This window comes from Arvicanthis niloticus, unplaced genomic scaffold (genome assembly GCF_011762505.2).
Source record: "Arvicanthis niloticus isolate mArvNil1 unplaced genomic scaffold, mArvNil1.pat.X pat_scaffold_1414_arrow_ctg1, whole genome shotgun sequence".
In the NCBI taxonomy this organism is placed as follows: Eukaryota; Metazoa; Chordata; class Mammalia; order Rodentia; family Muridae; genus Arvicanthis; species Arvicanthis niloticus.
Window position 1 is genome coordinate 1 of NW_023045383.1, and position 14,434 is coordinate 14,434.

Here is a 14,434-nt window from a genome sequence, read left to right on the forward strand (position 1 = left end):
CAAGAGCATGTGCCAAGGCCAGGGAAGAGTGTTACTTACCAGCCTGCTCCTCAAGGTGTGCTTAGCTTGCTTTCTTTTAGAACCCAGGGACCTGTAGCCCAGGGATGGCACCACCTATAATAGACTGTGCCCTCCCCATTAATCACTAATTAAGAAAATGCCCCACAGGCCTGTCTACAGACAGACCTTCTGTAAGTGCTTTTTCAAGTGAGGTTCTCTTTACTCTGATGTCTCTAACTTGTGTCAAGTTGACATACATCTAGCCAATTGTGGTACTTTGATTAAGATTGACCACCATAGGATCATTGATGAATGCTCAGTCACTAGAATGGCACTCTTTGAAAGGATTAGAAGGTGTGGCCTTGTTGAAGGAAGTGTGTCATGGGGGGGGGTAGACTTTGAGGTTTCAAAAGCCCACACTAGGGCCAGTCTCTCTCCCTCACCTATGGATCAGGATGGACCAGGATATAGCTCAGTTACTTCTCCAGCACCATGCCTCCTGCCACCATTTTCCTTGCCATGATGATAATGGACTAAGCCTCTGGGGCTGTAAGCCAGACCCAATTAAAAGCTTCGTCTTATAAGAGTTGCCTTGATCATGGCATCTCTTCATAGCACAAGAATATTGACTAAGGCAACTATGCATGACTTTCATGGAGCAGAGTATCACAATCCACCCACAAGGAGGGGCAGTAACTTCTAAAAGGCACATCCACTATAATGTACAAATAAGTGTTCCTAGTCAATGATTTACAGAGAGTGGGAGATATTCTGTGTGTATCAGGGATCCATCCTCCTGTCTCCACCTTCCCAGTACTGGGATTATAAATACATGCTCCAGCACAGAGAGAGGTGTTCTTGTTTTTACCTTAAAAGTAGTTTCTGCAGGATTGAACCCAAATATTCATGCTTGCAAGTCAACCGCTTCACCTTATTTTTGCCACCTCAAGACTTGCTTAGCCAGTGCAGTGCTGGTGAAAACGATAGGCGGGCTTAAGGGCCATTCAGTGCCTTCCTCACAGCCTTCTCTTTCTGTTGCAACAGAAGCCATGTTACTACTTCCATTTTACGACTTTATCTGTTTACATCATTTTTTCCTGCCTGTCCTTCTTCCTCTATTTTCCCCTTCCTGCATTCTCTGTGGTTATATTGTGGAGACCCTCGATTCTGTTGCTGTCTTGTGACTTACAGAGTATGGTCTGTCCTGGCTGATACAGGGGATCCTGGCTATTACTTGGAGATCTGCTTATACTATAATGTGAATTTTGCCTCTGGAACTCCATGGTGTGGTAACACCAGGTTTCTTCCTGTCATTTATTTATGTATTTATTTACTTACTTATTTATTAAGCATACAGAGTTCTGCTTGCATGTATAATTGCACACAGGAAGAGGGCATCAGATCCCATTATAGATGGTTGTGAGCCACCGTATGGTTGCTGGGGATTGAACTTAGGACCCCTGGAAGAGCAGCCAGTGCTCTTAACCTCTGAGCCATCTCTCCAGCCCCCAGGTTTCTTCCCTTCTATGATTACAAGAGATGGGCAAGAATTCTTCCAGAGTATGTGCTGTCCTGGCTGAGTCTGGCATTGACTATGTGTGCCCAGCTATCTTGGCAGCGACTGCGCCTGGCTGACCAGACTGTTTTCTTAGAGAGTCTCTCTGCAGCTAAACAAACAGCACTGTGCCACTTCTGTAGCCACAGCTAACTGAACCTGACAGTGAATGTCTGGCTCACACTGGGCCCTTCAGAATTTCAACTCTGGTCTGTCCGTTTGATGCCTGCACTGGAAGCCTAGCCGAGGAGCCTGAGAAGGAGGAGGCTAAGTGGAGGGGAGAAGCCAATGCATACAGAGAACTTCTTGGACTACTCAGATTCTCTAACCCGTTCACACAGTTTGAGCAATTCTGAGAGATGTATCATTCTGAGAGTTCACTTATACAACACTGTGAAAGCTCCTCTGAACTCTATGGTGCTGTGGTGCTGGGTGTCTGCCCTTCTATTACCGTAAAAAGAAGGCAGTGGCAGATATGCCATTCTTGGGGCAATGAAACAATAGTCATAATTTTATGAAGCATGTGGATAAAGAATAAGCCTCCAGTTTGGTACGTGGGCCTGTGTAACACTATCCAGGTTCACAAGTAGCTAAAGTTATAGAAGTGCAATGGATAGAAAAAAGACTAATTATCATCTTTGATTGTGCGGGGCACTTTTTCCCCCCTAATAGTTCAGGAGTGTTTGTGGGAAGCATCAACACGGGTGTAGCAACATGCTATTTATAGCTATCTGACTCTTTTTAATCCACCACACACCATATGCCCACAGAGCCTTTTCCTTGGCTGAAGCATCTTCATGCTTTCTTCATGGTGGTAGAAATACCACCTCGATCTGCCCTCCTTCTTTGATTTAACTCCTAAAATTGCCTAAGTGCATCTCTTCTATTCATTTCCTTCTGCAAGCTTGTCTTTTTACATAGTAAAATATCTAAATATAAGTTTAGAGCCTCATATATTTTAAGAGCTTTATGCCTTCTTTTGACACCTAATGTTAAAATATGCCATATAATCTCATCTCATACAATTCAAAGCAGTAATGGGAAACGTACAGACAAATGCTCCCCCGCTGTTTTAAACTCCACTTAGGAGGTTTTATAGTTGAGGGGTTTGCCGATGTAGCTATTAGTCTCTTATTATGGTGAGTATATGATTTTTTTTTTTTTTGTAAAATAGAGGAAGATGCAGTTTCAGAGAGACACAGCATGTACTGTTCAGAGGCTGATTTCAGGCCCTTTGCTGGTTTTAATCCATGTCCAGTATGTTCTGGAATTCTGCCAAGAACTAGCTACATAAATATACCAGGCCAGCCAAGACAACATGGTGAGAGCAGCAAACAGATTACCGTCGGACCTCTAAGCCACCCTTGTCTACCAGCCTGGCTACACAGAAAAACCCTGCCTTGAAAAAAAAAAAAACAGATAACAACAAAAAGGCTAGTGAGATTCATAAAACAGGTAAGGGTGCTTGCAGCCAAACTTGAGGACCTGAGTTCAGTTCCTGGAATCCACATGATGGAAGCTGAGAACTGATTCTTGTAGATCCTCCGATCTTCACATATATGCCACAGCATGCATACACACACACACACACACACCATGCATACAAAATGAAATAAAATAAAGCTCACCATAGTGGCATATTCCTTTAATCCCAACACTTGGGTTTTGTATGTTTGTTTGTTTTGTAGTGGCTTTAATGTAGAAAATCTTGGGGAGCAATTTTTTAAAGTTTTCAGAAAGCACAGTCTAAATAGTTGAGCCAGGGATGTTTTGAAGTCAGGGGACAGAGAACAATGGTAGCCCATAGAGCACTAGCTGACCTAGCTGACCTGCCTTTCTTGCTAAGTCTGGGCTGGTGAGCAAGATGATGATTAATTTTCTTGTACCCATTTTTGCCTTAAGCTTCCTGATACGATTTAATAAAAAAAAAAAAATTGTTAATGAGTAGGTATGTACCCTGAGGATTTAAAATAGAAATGACTGATGGTTTTTTATATATAAAAATTTAGGTTTGTGATTCTTTCAAGATGTTAATAAGATTGCTTTTTAAGATAAATAATAAAATAATTGACCCTTTCTTTGTAACAGCAAACTGTAGCCTTCCAGTAAGAGAAACTGACTGAGAAGAAAATATCTTGCTTGCTTACACTTTGTTAGTGTATTAACAAGTGGCTTAGATACAATTGTATGTAGGTTCTTGGAAATAATTTTTCTTTTACCTGTACTATGTAAAATATTTAATCATGTAAAGATATTAAGGAGCATGCCATTTTTAAATCCCATTGAAATTATTCACTTAAAGAAAAACAGAATATAACTATATCGTAATTTTTACATTGCTTGAAAGATTCTGCTGAGATATATAAGCTGTGGGAGAAGAAACAGAAACGTTGGCACTTTGCTTTATCAAGTCTGTGTGTGTGTGTCTGTGAGAGCGTGTGAGTGTGAGAGTGTGTGTGAGAGATGTATATGTGTGTCTGTGAGAGAGGAGAGTGTGTGTATGTGTATGTTTCTCCTTTTTGGATGGCTTGCCAGTCATGCCACCAGTAGAGGGCATCAGACCCTCTTATAGATGGTTGTAAGCCATCATGTGGGTGCTGGGATTGAACTCAGTACCCCTGGAAGAGCAGCCAGTGCTCTGAGCCATCTCACCAGCCCCTCTATGTTTAGGCATGACAACAGGTATTTTCACTTACTGGGCAATCTCACTGGTCCCAGTGGTTGGTCAGTTGGTTTGTTCATTCCTTCCTTCATTCCTTTCCTCCTCCTCCTCCTGTTTGTTTGTTTGTTTGAGACAGGGTTTCTTTCTGTGCCACCCCAGCTATTCTCACACTCATCCTGTAGACCAGACTGGCCTTGAACCCACAGAAATCTTCTTGCCTCTGTCTTCCGAGTTCTGGGATTCAAGGCATGTAGCACCACCGCCTAGCCTAGCTTTAGGCAATGGTTTCTTAAACAGGACACCAAAGCCATAAATAACCAAAGAAACATTAAGAAGTTTAATAAAGCCGGGCGGTGGTGGTGCACGCCTTTAATCCCAGCACTTGGGAGGCAGAGGCAGGCAGATTTCTGAGTTTGAGGCCAGCCTGGTCTACAGAGTGAGTTCCAGGACAGCCAGAACTACACAGAGAAACCCTGTCTCGAAAAAAATAACAAAAAACGTCTAATAAATTAGACTTCTTAAATCACTTTTCTCGAATCAAATAACTCAAAAATGTAAAGATCAATGATGGAGATAGAGGGGCAGTAAGAGCACTAGAGCAACAATGGAGATAGAGGGGCAGTAAGAGGCTAAGAGCACTGGCCACTTTCCCAGAGACCTGGAGTCAATTCCTAGCACCCACATGGCAGCTTATAACCATTTGTAACTCCAGTCCCAGAGGATCTGGGATAAAAGGTGTGCACCACAACTCCTGGCTCAGAACTTTTACAACTAATAAAAACAAGGAAAAATGGGTTAGATGGCTCAGGGTTGGCTGACTTACTGTTGCTAAAATGACAACATTTTCTGGTGTGATCTAGAGATGAAAAATGCAAGCTGGACGACGGCAGTGGCTTGCATTTTCAGTGTCCTGCACTTGGGAGGCAGTGGCAGGTGGGTTTTTGTGAGCTGGAGGCCAGCCGGTCAGCAGAGCAAGTTCCAGAACAGTCAGAAATACACAGAGAAACCCTATTTTGACAAAAACTAAAAGAAGAGAAAGAAAACTATACACAGAGAGATAGAAAGTAGCCATAAATACATGAGAAGATGTCCATTGGCTCTATTAGAGAACTACAAGCCAGAGCGTCAGCCTCACAACTTCACACACACTAGATGTGCTCTGAGCCACAAGATGGACAGCAGCAGGTGCTGATTAGTGCCTTTTTTAGTTTTCTATTCTGTGAAGAGACACTATGCCCAAGGCATTTTCATAACAGAAAGCACTTAATTGGAGGCTTGCTTATAGTTCTGGAGGGTGAGTCCATGACCATCATGGCAGGAAGCAAGCCAGCAGATGAGCAGGCATGGCACTAAAGCAGTCGCTGAGACCTTATATCCTAATCTGAAAGTTGGAAGCAGAGAGGGAGTAACTGGACCTGACCTGGGCTTTTGAAACCTCAAAACTCAGCTAGGTAGTGGTGGCTCATACCTTTAATCCTAGCATTTGTGGGGCAGAGGCAATTGGATCTTTTTGAGTTTGAGGCCAGCTTGGTCTACAGAATTCCAGGACAGCCAGGGCTACATGAAGAATCCCTGTCTTGAAAAAACAAATAAACAACAAACAGCCGGGCAGTGGTGGCGCACGCCTTAATCCCAGCACTTGGGAGGCAGAGGCAGGCGGATTTCTGAGTTCAAGGCAAGCCTGGTCTACAGAGTGAGTTCCAGGACAGCCAGGACTACACAGAGAAACGCTGTCTCGAAAAACCAAAAAAAAAAAAAAAAACAAAAACAAAACAAAACAAACAAAAAAAACCAAAAAAACAAACAAACACAAACCCCCAAAAAAAGAAGAAAAAGAAAAAGAAAGAACCTCAAAACTCACCTCCAGTGACACACCTCTAACAAGGCCAAACCTCCTCCTAATCCTTCTCAAAACAATTCCACCAACTAGGGACCAAGCATTCAATTATACGAGCCTATGGGAATAGTTTGGCAGTTTTTCACACCTTAAATACAAGTCATGTAAGAAATTTTTCCTGTAAGATACAACACACACACACACATACACACACACACACACACCACACACACACACACACACACACACACACATCTACTTACCCAAGAAAGGAAGCTCATGATCTAATACCAAAATCCAACTTGGTAGACTACTGTATTTGTCTGTTTTTGTAGACAGGGTTTCTCTGCTCAGCCCTGGTTGTACTAGAACTCCCTCTGCAGACCAGGCTGGCCTTGAACTCATAAAAATCTGCCTGCCTCTGCCTCCCAAGTGCTGGAACTAAAGGTGTGCGCTTCCATCACCTGATTGAACTACTGCATTTCCTATTATTTTATTTTCTAACAGTAGTAGAGGTAAGGGATCACTTACAGGAGCAAGGATGACACAAGGCAGCTATATGTCTAAAAAGCCTACCCAAACACCCTGTCAGCTAACAAAAGCTGTATCTCTGGTGAGCTCTCACAGGCAACTCAATAGGTTCCTGAATCTTGCTACATTTTTGTTACAGGGCTCCTCCTTAAGCAGTTTTTGGCCTCTATAATCCTGAAAAGGAACTTGTACAGTTCAGCTTTCTCAGACATATAAAGTATGTTTACTTCCCAAATCACATGGACCTCTCCCTCCTTTTTCAAACAAATGTTTTAGTTTGAAGAAATTGAAGAAGACATTCCTAGATACATATTCCCATGAAATACAAAAATGTCCAGAAGCTGGGCAGACATAGTGGCCTGCACCTTTAATCCCAGCATTCAGAAGGCTGAAGCAGAAGGGTTGCCGAGAGTTCCAGGCCAACCTGGTTATAAGGTGAGAAACTCTGTCTCAGAAAGGAAGGAAGTTTATCCACACAAAAGTTTGAGCATGAATACTCACATCAAAATTATTCTTAATAGCTCAAGACAGAATAGACAAGATAGATAACCTGTATATGTCTATCAGCTGATGAGTGGAGAGATAAAATATGGCATACCCAAATGGGTGGGCTTTTTTTTTTTTTCTTGGTTCAGCAAACGTTTATTGATGGTATTTAAGAGAGTAGGGGGGCTCCCCTGGCTGCTCCTGTTATTATGGGAAGGGAATTGTGAGGAGATGCTCAGTGTTGGGGACAGGGACTCCTCAGCAAGGGCCTCTCTCTTGCTCTCAGTGTCCTCGCTGGGGTGGGTGGTCCAGGGTTTCTTACTCCTTGGAGGCCATGTAGGCCATGAGGTCCACGACCCTGTTGCTGTAGCCGAATTCATTGTCATACCAGGAAATAAGCTTTACAAAGTTGTCATTGAGAGCAATGCCAGCCCGAGCATCAAAGGTAGAAGATTAGGAGTTGTTGTTGAAGTCGTTGCAGACAACCTGGTCCTCAGGGTAGCCCAGGATGCCCTTCAGTGGGCCCTCATATGCCTGCTTCACTACCTTCTTGATGTCATCATACTTGGCAGGTTTCTCCAGGCAGCATGTCAGATCCATGACAGATAACATTGGAGGTAGGAACATGAAAGGCCATGCCAGTGAGCTTCCCGTTCAGCTCTGGGATGACCTTGCCCACAGCCTTGGCAGCAACAGTGGACGCAGGAATTGTTCTGGCCAGGCGGTGGTGGCGCACGCCTTTAATCCCAGCACTTGGGAGGCAGAGGCAGGCAGATTTCTGAGTTCGAGGCCAGCCTGGTCTACAGAGTGAGTTCCAGGACAGCCAAGGCTATACAGAGAAACCCTGTCTCAAAAAACCAAAAAAACAAACAAACAAAAAAGGATGATGTTCTGGGCAGCCCCACAGCCATCATGCCACAGCTTTCCAGAGGAGCCATACATAGTCCTCTGAGTGGCAGTGATGGCATGGACCGGGGTCATGAGCATGTCCATGATGCCAAAGTTGTCATGGATGACCTTGGCCAGCGGGACTAAGCAGTTGGTGGGGCAGGATGCATTGCTGACAATCTTGAGTGAGTTGTCATATTTCTCATGGTTTACACCCATCACAAACATGGGGCATCTGCAGAAGAGGCAGAGATGATGACCCTTTTGGCCCCACCCTTCAAGTGGGCCCTAGCCTTCTCCATGGTGGTGAGACATCAGATATATCCATGACATACTCAGCATCAGCATCACCCCATGTGATGTTAGTGGGATCTCGCCCCTGGAAGATGGTGATGGGCTTCCTGTTGATGACGAGCTTCCCACTCTCAGCCTTGACTTATTGGACAAAAAGGGGGAAATGTGGTGGATAGCCCTAGCCTCTTGTTGTCATGGTAATTCCACTCCTGGGAGGGGCTGCGAAGGAGTGAATCTTGTAAACCTTCTGTCCAATCAAATTTGTTAAATAAAGGCTACAGCCAGTGATTGGCAGTGTGGAAGAGGAGTGGGAGGAGCCAGAGGCAGGGAAAGAGGAGAACAGGAGAGCCGTTGAAGGGAGGAGTAGCAGTTGGTGGAAGCAGAGAGCAGTTGGTGGAGAGAGAGAAGACGAAGAAGACCTTGACCTAGGAAACTGCAAGTTGTTAAGAGCTCTTTTAGCCGGGGAATAGTGTAGTTTAATGGTAAATCTGCCCAATCTAGGCATGCAGCATTCATTTGATATTTATTGACTTGTGTCTTTATTCTATGGACTCCCTATGGGCAGGAGATTTACTGCAACACCACTGAACTTGCCATGGGTGGAGTCAGACTGGAACATGTAGTTGAGGTCAATGAAGGGGTCGATGATGACAACAATCTCCACTTTGCCAAGGGCAGAGCAGAAGGCAGCCCTGGTAACCAATATGGCCAAATCTGTTCACACGGACCTTCACCATTTTGTCTATGGGACAAGGCTGGCACTACAAAAGAAGATGCAGCTGTCTCTGGAACAGGGAGGAGCAAAGAGGCATGGGTGGGCTCTTTAATTTCAGCATGAGAGGTGAGGCATGGTAGAAGCCCCAGCATGAATCAACCTCCAACTCATCACATTCAGTCCAAGTCAGACACAAAAGACCACATGCATTTGATTCCATTTGCCTAAGCAGGAGAATACACAAAAGCAGACTGACTCTGCCAGTGGCTGGAAGGGGAAGGGGGAGGGGAAGGGAGGGTGGGCAGTGAGTGCTGAGGGGTACATGGATTTTTTTGGGGTGTGATGACAATGTTCTTTCAAGGCAGGTGAGAGCTGACTGCTGGCTTAGGAGACAAGTGAGCGTTTGAGTCCCTCGGGGAAAACAGTTGTTCAGTGAAGAGCTTTGCACTGGTTGCCATGACAAATTTCTGTGATGGCTGAAGCCCATAAGGAGGCAGCCTGGTTTGGAAGCATCGGAGCAGTGAGTCCCCACAATGGCAGGTAGAGAAGAAGCAGGAGGCTGCCAGCAGGAAAGACAAGTGACAGGGGCATTGTTTCATAGCTCCCCATGGGTGTGTACAATATGTGTCTGTTCACCCCAGAGAAAGCCCAACAGAGACTAAGCACCTTCAGTGACGCAGGAAGGAGCCCAGCAGCTGGAGAAAATCCATCAAACACACCACCATTCTCACTGTCAGTTGGCTCTCTCTAACACAGAAAACGAAATGCCCAAGCACCAAAGCCAGATGAAACAAGTCTATCCCTCTGAGAATACACATGTGGACTTGGGCCCGGGGAAGCTCTCTGGGTTTAGAGACCTGCCACCTGCCTCCCCTTCACTCACATCTGAGCCAGTTCAGCTTGGTGAGTATGTGAGCAGCCTGGGGTTACTTTCAGGGCTGCCATTATGCTCCAGCCTGCCAACTTTTTTCTCATGTAATTTAGCACAATGTGCAGAGGGGATGAGGGGATGATAACTATAATGTCAAAGAAGACGCCCCTGAGGGTATTGGGACCCTCTTACTCCAAGGGGAATGTAAATTGCCCCATTACCGTAGCCCTAGATTTCTGCTGGGTATGTTTCTGCTCACTTCATTGTCATGTTTGTCGGCCAAGATCTTTTTTCTTTCTTCTTGTGTGACAGACACATTACATCCTGATTGCAGTTCCTCCTCCTTCCCTTGCTCTCCCTGCAATCTCCCTTCTCCCTCAGACCCACCCCTCCTCTGGCTCATCTCAGAAAAGAGCAGGCCTCCCAGGGTCATCAACCAAACATTGCATAACAAACTAGAATTAGACCAGGCACACAGCATCACATCAAGTCTGGATGAGGCAACCCAGTAGGAGGAAAAGGGTCCTACAAACAGACAAAAGAGTCAGGGACAGCCCCTGCTCTCACTGGCTGGCCAAGATCTTGTAGGTCACCACAGCCACTCAAATCTGTTTCAAGTTGCCACGGACTGCATCAAGCCAAGAGGAAATAGCCACAAACTAAGTGTGGACTCTTAGGAGATGGAGTGTTGACTCCACAGGAGAGGCTCCCCGTAAGGTCTGGGGAGCTGTGAGGGCACTAGATAGAAGGGGACATTCAAGACAAGGAGTGGACAAACTACTCTGTCACATTCAAGAAGTGGAAATACATGGGTTGACATCAGAAGTGGGGTCTTGACTGGACACTCAGTGTGATCATGGGGTGGCTCCTGGGGTAGTAGAGCTTCCCATTTAGCTACACCCCCCCATCCTCCACCCTGAACTCTCAGTGCCTTGATCCTTTAAGACAAGATCATGTCAAAACAAGCAACCCACCCTTCCTGCTTCAAAAATATACCCTACTCTAGTGGGGCGGTGGTGGCACATGCCTTTAAGTATTTGAGAGAGGCAGGTACATCTCTGAGGTCTTTTAGGTCAGCCTAGTCTACACAGTGAGTTCCAGGACAGCCAAGGGCTACACAGAGAAACCCTACCTCAAACACACACACACACACACCACCACCACCACCACCACCACCACCACCACCACCACCACCACCACCACTCCAACCTTAGACATAAGGCACACTGGAAACAAGCCTATAGTATTACCTTGCCTCCTGACTTGTCCTTCACATACAGTGACAGTTCTCTCACCCAGAGACCTTTGTGTACCCGCCCTGGCTTCCTACAGTCTTCACCTTTAGCACACATCAGTGCACAGCAGTAGCATGGACTTTCTTGGCCACCCTTCCTTCCCTCTAGCCCCAAAGCCAGTTCCTCTGTCTAGGTGCTTGACTGGAGAGGCCATCCTGGCACTGTAGCGAACTGGTCCTGTCCTCGAAAGGGCACATCCTGTCTAGAAGGCAAGCTTATGAGCAGATGCCTGCTGTCCATGATGACCTTGGAGGATCTTTCTGGACTGTACTCCCTGAACTCTTTCCTCCTTATCCTCCCACTCAGCAAACGCACAGGAATATTCTACCTTTGCTTGGCTCTATGTTAGAACCATGTCAGAGAGAGAGAGAGAGAGAGAGAGAGAGAGAGAGAGAGAGAGAGACAGACTCTGTGGTGCTCATGTCCTGGTGTGAAGGCAAGCAGAAACCAAATGAGGACACCTTGTCAATCTCCCTGCAATTAAATGACACAACCAACCTGTAAAAAATTAACAGTTGACATCTCTAATTTCCTCCCATTATCTCCAGATTACGTACACGTGGCTAGGCAGCTACACTTCTAGTGGAAGATCCAAGTGCTTTGGCTCGTGTTTCTATCTCAATTCCAGGACTATAATCTTCAGACTGGGAGGTAGAGGAAGGAGCAGGAACAAGGCCAGCCTGAGCTACACAGGGAGCTGGAGACCTGTTGCAGACCACTCTGTCAATGTTGGAACCCGCACTGCCAAAAGCCTTGGGGGCTAAGTTGTTAGAGCCCGCACTGCCCCAAGCTGCTCAGGTCCACGGGTCGGGGTTCAGCAAGAGAGAGAGGACGGACTCGAAGAATGGAGACCAGACAGAGTGTGATTCAATCCCGTTTATTCTTCAGTCTCTCTTCCTAGTCCAAGTCCCAAGTCTTGAGTTCCTAGTCCCTAGTTCCTAGTGCCCCCAAGTCCCAAGTTCTTTCTTCCAAGTGCTAAGTGCCCAATATCTAATGCCTAATTCTCTGTTCTTCCTCCAAGTGCCAAATAACTAATGAGTCTTCTTTCTCAATGCCTAATTCCTACTCCAAATTGTACTCTCTAACCTAATTCCTAATTCCAAGTTGTACTGAACTCTTCTGTCTGCCTCTCGCCTTTTATATGTCTCACTTCTAAGACACGCCTTTAAGTCATGCCCTTAGGCCTTGTCTCTAAATCTGATCTCTAAGTCACGCCCTTAAGCCACACACCTTTAAGTCTCACACACCCAGGGGAAAATCCTGGGTATCTAAACCAAGATGTTATCAGAGTGTGCTCAGCTGTTGTAGGCTGATGTAATCAAGTCTCTTATCGGGGTATATGGCTCAAGATGGTTGCAAGAATGATAGCTGCCTTCCGTCAGCTCCCCACAGAGACCCTGTCTCAAAAAGTAAATGAAGGCTATGCTCATAAACGAAAAAAGAAAAAGCAAACAAAACTAAACGCACACCAACTAACCAACCAAAAAACAAAACAAAACGCCTGCTTGTCCTCTAGGTTCTCATGACTCCAGTCTCTGTCCTTCTTTCCTGTAGCCAACACCCAGTATTTCAAAACACCCTATGGAACTTTAAATAAACTGTACCCCATCCCACTGAGTGGAAACGAACCAATGTTAGAAAACACCACAGAGAGTGGAATCTGTTCCTCTTCCCAAGCCTTATTCAGCACACCCAGGTCACCCTGTTGTCACACACTTACACACATATGCGTAGGCACGCACAATGCCAACAGAGCTTTATGCCCCAACTTCCAGACTTCTTATGTCCCTACCATAGCTTCAGAAAGTGAACGTGGGTCAAAGAACTGTCTCTCTGGGGAAGGGATCTTTTCTGATAGTTTCCATCCTTCTAGCCATTACAGAACAGCATCATGGCAATGCCTACGGAGCAGGCCTAGAAGTTTCATTCAGGGTGACCTCCTCCATCCAAGTTGGACTCCGTGACTAGAAAAGCCAAAATGGAATGCCCTCAAAATGTCAGCCTGCCAAAATGACATATTTAGGACTTTACACCTATTCCTGTCACAACTCAATTACACCTTTATAATCTTTTTGTTGTCACACACACAGACCAGGCGTGCTAGGATTACAGGAATGAACTATCGTACCTTGTTTTTGCTTTGTTCTGACAGTGTTTCCCTATGCTGCCCAGACTTACTCAAACTACAAGGCTCATGTAACCCTCTTGTCTTAAGGCCTTCCAAACAGTGAGGACCATATGCACACAGCATTTTGCCCACCCACTCCTTCCCCTTTTGTTTAGAGATTCACTATGTAACTTAGACTGGCCTTGAACTCATGGTCGCCCTGCTTCTACCTCAAAGAGAGTGAGGATTATCATAATCACGTCATTATGCCTAGTTACCTCACATTCTGAAAAATGTACACATGACATTAGTGAGAATTAAGACAAATGCCCACCTCCTCGACGGATATTTTTTCTACTGTTCCTTCTCAATATACATGTAGATGAAAAATGCTTGGTATGTTCAGGACATGTGAAATGATTGTTTAGCTTTTTTCCTGTGTATATTCCTCAAATAAATATATATCCACTAGCATTTTAAGTGACTGCTAAAGTTCTGTTAAAAACTGCTAAGGCCAAAGCCCAGCCACAATGCAGGCAGAGAAATTCTGTACTAGATGAGCGCTCAGAGACAAAGGGCACACAGACAAGTTCCTAGCCAGTAGATTTACCCAGGAAGTAGCACTCCAGAGTGCAAAGGCTGGAAGCAAGCAGGGCTGGAGTAGGGCCTAAAGGGCCAAAAACTGACAACTTAATGGCAGGGGTACTTGCCTCAGCGGCTTCCAGTCCCCAAGTGTAAGCCATAGGCTCCTACCAGGTAGATCAGTGGTCTCCTCAGGGGACCCCCAACGAAACCCTAAAAATTTATTAAAAAACATTTTGTGTGTATGCATATATGCATGTCAGGGTGCATGCATACTCAGAGGGTACATGCATGCTCATGTTAGTCCTCTTTACACCATGTGAGACAGGTCGTAACTGGTTAGCAGATGGAGTTACCTATGGAGCCATCACTCTGGCTCAGAATGAAATTCTCTGAAACCACATGTACCTCCCAACGGCCAAGAGGAACCAACTCAAGGGAAGATAGGAACCATCAGTGAGGTCCCAGGAGGGTCTCCTGGCCCCGAGTTGATTCTAATGGATTTTATAGCTTCCTTGAGCGGAAGGCCCCCTTCCAAACACTGAAGCTACTACGGGCAGTGTAAAGGCACCTCTATACCTTTCTTTCATTTTTTATTGTCTTCGGTCAAG